The sequence below is a fragment of the Heterocephalus glaber genome, unplaced genomic scaffold (genome assembly GCF_053883595.1).
Source record: "Heterocephalus glaber isolate CG9 unplaced genomic scaffold, H.glaber_assembly_v1.0 deba00000281, whole genome shotgun sequence".
NCBI lineage: Eukaryota > Metazoa > Chordata > Mammalia > Rodentia > Bathyergidae > Heterocephalus > Heterocephalus glaber.
In genome coordinates, this window is record NW_028258139.1 from 27,726,203 (window position 1) to 27,732,569 (window position 6,367).

Consider the following 6,367-nt stretch of genomic DNA (forward strand, 5'->3'; position numbering starts at 1 on the left):
TTTTTTGAGTTTCTTTTGCTATGGATCTCCAATTTCATCACACTATGGTCTGATAATATACAGGGGATAATTTCAATTCCTTTGCACTTACTTAAACATGTTCTATGTGTGAGTATGTGGTTTATTTTGGAGAATGACCCATGTGCAGCTGAGAAGAATGTGTATTCTGATATTGTGGGGTGGAAGACTGTAAACATCTGTTAAGTTCATTTGTTCAAGAGTTCAATTGAGTTCTAGTATTTCATTATTTATTTTTAGTCTAGTTGATCTATCTATTTGTGACAGTGGGGTGTTGAGGTCCCCCACTACAATTGTATTAGTGCATATATGACTTTTCATGTCTGTTAGTATTTGTTTTATATAGTTGGGTGCACTAGTGTTTGGTGCATAGATATTTATGATTGTCATCTCTTCCTCTTGGATTCTTCCCTTTACAAGGATGTAGTGTCCTTCTTCGTCTCTCTTAATCAGTATTGGTTTGAAATCTACTTGATCTGCAAAGAGGATAGCTACTCCTGCTTTTTTTCAGGTTCCTGTTGCGTGGAGTATTGTTTTCCACCCTTTAACTTTCAGTCTATGAGTTTCCTTTTGAATTAAGTGTGTTTCTTGTATGCAGCATATTGTTGGATTTTGCTTCTTGACCCATTCTGCCAGTCTATTTTTTTTGCTTGGTGAATTGAGACCATTAATGTTGATGGTTATAATTGAAGCGTATTGACTTGTCATTGCCATGACTTTTTCTTTTTGTTGGGTTCTCCCCCTTTCCATTTAATTTCTTGTCGTGCCAGACGGGTTCATTCTGCTTTGCTTCCTGGGGTTGTGATCCTCAATGTCTGTTCCTAGGATATTGTGTAAAATTCTTTGGAGTGCTGGTTTGGTATTCATGAAGTTCCTAAGGTGCTCTTTGTCATGAAAGTATCTTATTTCTCCAACCATTTTGAAAGATAGTTTTGCAGGGTACATCAATCTGGGTTGGAGGCTGTTTTCTTTTAGGGCTTGGAATATGTCACTCCAAGCTCTTCTTGCCTTGATGGTTTGTGTTGAGAAGTCTGCTGTGATTCTGATGGGCTTTCCTTTGTATGTGATTTGTTTCTTTTCTCTGACTGCTTGTAGAACTTTGTTCTTCTGTTGAGTTTCTGGAATCTTAACAATTATATGCCTATGTGTAGATTTTTTTTGGTCAAGGCTATTTGGAGTCCTATATGCCTCACTTATCTGTATGTCAAGCTCTTTTCCCCTGCTTGGGAGGTTTTCTGCCATTATTTCTGTGAAGAGATTTTTTATGTCATCTCCACTCTCTCCTGTTTCTTCATTGACTCCAATCAGTCTTATGTTATTCTTTTTTGCATCATTTAGCAGCTGCTGGATTGATTTCTCATGTTCCCTTATAATTTTGAAGCAATTTTTCTTTTCCTGGTCACTAATTGCAATCTTATCTTCTATATCTGAAATTCTGTCCTCACATTGGCTCATTCTGCTGTGTAGACTTTCAATGGAGTTTTTTATGTCCTAGAAATCTATTTGCATCTGTTTTATGGATTCCGGTTGTTTCTTATGTTGGGATTCCATCATGTTCCTGAGCTCCTCTCTAGATTTATTAATCATGTCTTGCGCTAGGGGCACAATTTCTCCTATTATCTGAGAAATTATTTCTGATTTCATTTTTTCCAGATCCCCTTTTGTTGCCAATTCAGTGGGTCCAGGTGGTTGAGCATCAGAGTGTTCCATCTCATTTCCCTTTGGGGTTGCTGTAGGTGATCTGGAAGTCTGGTTTTGAGACTTATTTACATGTTTTCTCATTTTGACTGGGGCAGGGGGCTGTTAGCACCTGCACGGATTACCTCCTCTGAGCTGGGTGAGATGGGACAGGGCCCGGGAGCAGTGGTAGGGATGGTGACCCAAAAGCCCTTTCCTGTGGGCTGGGAGCAGCCGGAGGGATGGTGGCCGGGAAACCCCTTCCTCTGGACCAGGGACAGTGGGTTGGTGGCTCAGAAGCCCCTCCCTCTGGGCCGGGAGCAGCGGGACACAAGGTGGCCCAAAAGCCCTTTCCTCTGGGCTGGGAGCAGTGGGATGGTGTCTCAGAAGCCCCTACCTCTGGGCCGGGAACAGTGGGACTCAGTACCTTGGTCTGGTGGTCTGGGGTCCTCTGCATCTTTGTAGCGTGGAATCAGGTGGCTGCCTGTCTGCAGCGGGGTGATTCGGTGTTTTCCATGCAACTCCTCCATTATTTCTTTTTGTTCAGTCAGAAGACTGTTATAAAAGTTCAACAAACACACAGGGTTGTTGTGGTGCACAGTTAAATCTATTAGTTCATGAGTCTAAATAATCAGGCCAGGCCTGAACTGGTAAATTCAGTAAGGCCCAGAGGATCTCCCAGAACCTGAGCTATGTTACATGTCTTTACATAGCAAGTTCTCAGTCTTCCTTTATTTTATCTTATTTTTCTATGAAAAAAAATGTACTGGTCAAACAAGATTGCATTCCAGTATGTTGGAACCAAACTCTGGAGTTGACTCTTCATGCTTTCACTGATTAACTGTGGGCCTTGGAACACTTGTCTAACTACCTCAGTGTCCCTGTTAGAATGCCTATTTCTTGAGTTTGCTATGAGTCAATACACAAAAAGGATTTGGAGTAGCAATCTGGCAAGTGTGAAGTGTTGGCTATTACTGTATAACTGAACCTTTGATTTTGTATTCTCAATGACCATTGTCATCTTCAAACACAATTATCTGAAACACCAGGAAGTTCAAAACAAAACACATTCCTCTCCTACCTTTCCTGTCTCTGTCACAGTTGTCATTGTACCCCTGTTAAGGAATACTCAGAATTTTGAAGATATCTTTGAACATCCTCACTGCTCTCCATTATCCAGTTTGTCAGGATGTTTGTTGAAGTTCTGCCTTCATAATTGCTCCAGGAGAAATCAACAGGAAGAATGTAAGATGTGGGGTCAATGATTTACCCTAGCTTTGAAGTTTAGGGTGAACTGGAGTCATTCTTTAGTCTCTACTCCTTCATCTCCTCTGAAATGTAGACTATTTTAATGTTTATTTCATACTGCAATGTGATTAAATCTTCAAATATAAGGGAAAGAGATTTTTCAAGAATATGTCCTATACCCATGTGGCTAGTTTCTCTTTATATCTCTCAAACTCCTTTTAACTTAAGGCAAGGAACAACTTCATTATTTTGCAGAATATTTTTTTTCTTCCCCTCAGAAACCTAGAATCCCAGTACTTATAGTGACCTTAGCAATTATGTACTACAATGTCTAATGCTTGCTCTTCCTAAAAGCATTTGCGAATTGATTTGTCAAGCCCATAACTAGGACTTTACGTTAGCTACTTTTCTCTCTTTACTGAGACAAAATATCTGACATCCACAAGTTAAAGGTGGAAAGGTTTATTTAGCTCACACTATGTAGAGGTTTCAGTCCATAACCGACTGGCTCCAAGGCAGGGTGATATGGCAGATGGGCAACTCAGAGGAGAAACAGTTTGTGGTAGGCAGAAGGCAGCAAAGCAAGCAAGAGACAAACACAGCTCTTTCTGTCCCTTATATCTTATCCAGGCTACTTAGGGAAGGCAGCACTCACACCCTTAATCTCAGTCCCCTTGATCCTAGCATTGCATCATGAATCAATCCCAGGATCACACACTCTAGATCCAGACACCTCTAATAAAGCCCTGCCTATGGCTTCATGAGGCTTTGGGGGGACAGCTAGACACAAGCCATAACAGGGTTCCTTCTACTTTATCATTATCATTATGAAGAAATTCTTAGCTTGCTGTTACTCATCAATGAATTGGTCCATATTTCTTCAGATGGTTTTGCATAGGACATCCTAAAATGACCTCTCTCCAGCCACGTGCTGTCATCTTCATTCACCATAAGCCAACTTTTTGGTAAAGGAAAGATCACCTGTATTAAGTGATGCCAGCCAGAAGTCACACACAGCCTTGGTGTGCACATAATCATCAATAGGAGACAGATGAATGGAAGCTGAGCTCAGCAGTCACTGAAGGTGAGGTGGCCAATCCATTAGAATGCAACCTTTTTAATGTCAACTTATGATATTTATTCTTCAAAATTTATGAAAATATTTTAAGGAATGTAGCCTAGCTGAATGAGTCACAGAAATTTTGATGAATTATTTCTACTGCCTGGAGAAAACTAAAATACAGAGTTTTCTCTCACCCAAATCTCATTAAGCTGTCAGATATTTTTCTGCTTTTTCTAGTAACTTATCAAGATATTTATGTGTGTGCTCCTGTGTCTATATATCTTGATAATCAGCTCTGATGGGAGAGGAAATGCCCGGAAAGTGCTTGCCAGTTTAACTCGACTTTGTGCCACCTGCTTCCCAAAGCTCTCCCTGTGTTGCAGTTTCTTGTTACACTCTGCTGGTGCTCCAAGTTCAAGCTTCTACTCATCTGGATAGGGTCCAGCGGTGTCACTACTGTTCCAAGTATTCCAGTCCTTTCACCTGCCTCTCAGATACCCATGTCCTCGGGGCATTATGCCATTCTTCAACCAACAGTTCTACTTCTTGGTGCACTGTCATCATTTAACATGAATGTCAGTTTTCAAGCTAAAGTACAGAGTTGGGCTGGTGGAATTTCAGGCAGTGGTTTGTGGTCCTTTCCTATGCACCTGCAGTGGCTCCATAAAATCATCCAGCCTTGGATGTTGATAAGTTTACTTTGGTTCCATTCAGACACTTTGTTTTCTAGGATGTTTCTAGACCCTCTAAAGTACTCGCTTTGGGCTGAAGTTTTTAATGGTGTCTTCTAGTGGGTATTTCTTCTGCTCTCAAGGACCGGGTATGGGTGGGGGAGTAAAGGTGAATACTGATGAAAGGTGCAATTGTGCAAAATCACAGGCAGCAGAAATGAACAGGAAGAAGGTGGACTTAATCGGGGCTCAGGATAGCTGGTTCCACAGGTGCTCAGTAATGTGTCTTTCGATTCCTTTGCATCTCTAACAGGTGAACATTGTCACTCGGTGTCCAATGAATGAAAGGATTGAGCTTGGAAAGGGTAACAGTGTTGCAAAGAAATGTCTGAGGAGCCCTGGGCCTGGCTTTTCCCTGCATTCTATTGCACTCTGAATGTCACTTGCTCCCTTTCCTCTGCAAGCTTACAGGACACCTGGTGGGTCACCTCACCACCAACATAGCGTTCCCCTCTTCTAGCCCACGCGTGCCTGCAAGCCTGGACAAGAAAAGGCAGACACTGTCCTTTGCTGTCTCGCCAGTGCCCTCAGCAAGGGCATCTCTGACACCTTCATCTACAGGGGGCTGTGAGCAGGAAGCACACAGTGTGGCAATCCAGAGGCCAGTGGGGCTTGTTTTACACAATGCCAGACTCCTCACCCAGAAACAGGCTTCTGCTCTTCATCAGAAATTATCAACCAGATGGGCCGGGGATTTGGCTCAGTGGTGCTGCTGCCAGCCCCAAAAGTGCAAGGTCCCGAGTTCTAGTCCCAGTACCAAAAAAACAAAACAAAACAAAACTCCAAAAAAGAAATTATCAAGCAGATTTGTTTTGAGGTCCAAATAGATGGACAATGGCACCACACTGTGCTGGATATGGGCTCATTTTGCTCAATGGTAAAATAAAGATACCAATGCCTAGATAAGGCCTGTATAAAAGGAACTGGAGGGAGTTAGTTAATGCCATGTGTGCATTGTTGCTAACATGGTTATAAACAAAAGTTGTCTTACTCTGTCTCCGCCAGCATTCCAAGTACTGTACAGAGATTAACAGTCTTTCAGCAATCCCAGGAGGAAGGCACCAACATTATCATTATTTTATATTTAGGAAAACAACTTAGATGCTGATAATTGGGACCGAAAAGGTGTAAATAGTACTGATTACTCATTAATAGTTAAGCAGCTCTCCATTAGTACTAATTACATATTTATTACTATCATCTCATAAAGCACCACACTTCCTCTGCCCACGGGATCTTGCCGAATCATATGAAGCCCATGTGACCAGAAGTGGGCACATTCTACTCCCTCCCAGCCACAGACTGTCTCGCTACTTCCTGACAGCTGGTCATTTTGATCTCATGAAATGATCACTGCTGCCACAGAATGTCCCAAAGGCCGGAAATTTCCTCCTTCTTCTCCCCCAAACCTGCCTCCCTTTTTTTCCATTCAGCTCTTGGATTTACCTTCTACGGCTCCAGTATTGCCATTTAATGCTCTCCCTTTTGCCGGCTCTGCATATTTGGAGTTGAGATCCCACCTCCTGCAGGCCCCACACTCTGAGCCTCACCAGCTGCTCTCCACGTGGTGCGTTTAGTGAGCTGCCCAACATGCGGACCACACTGTCCCCGGTGCACTTCTGTGAGTCAC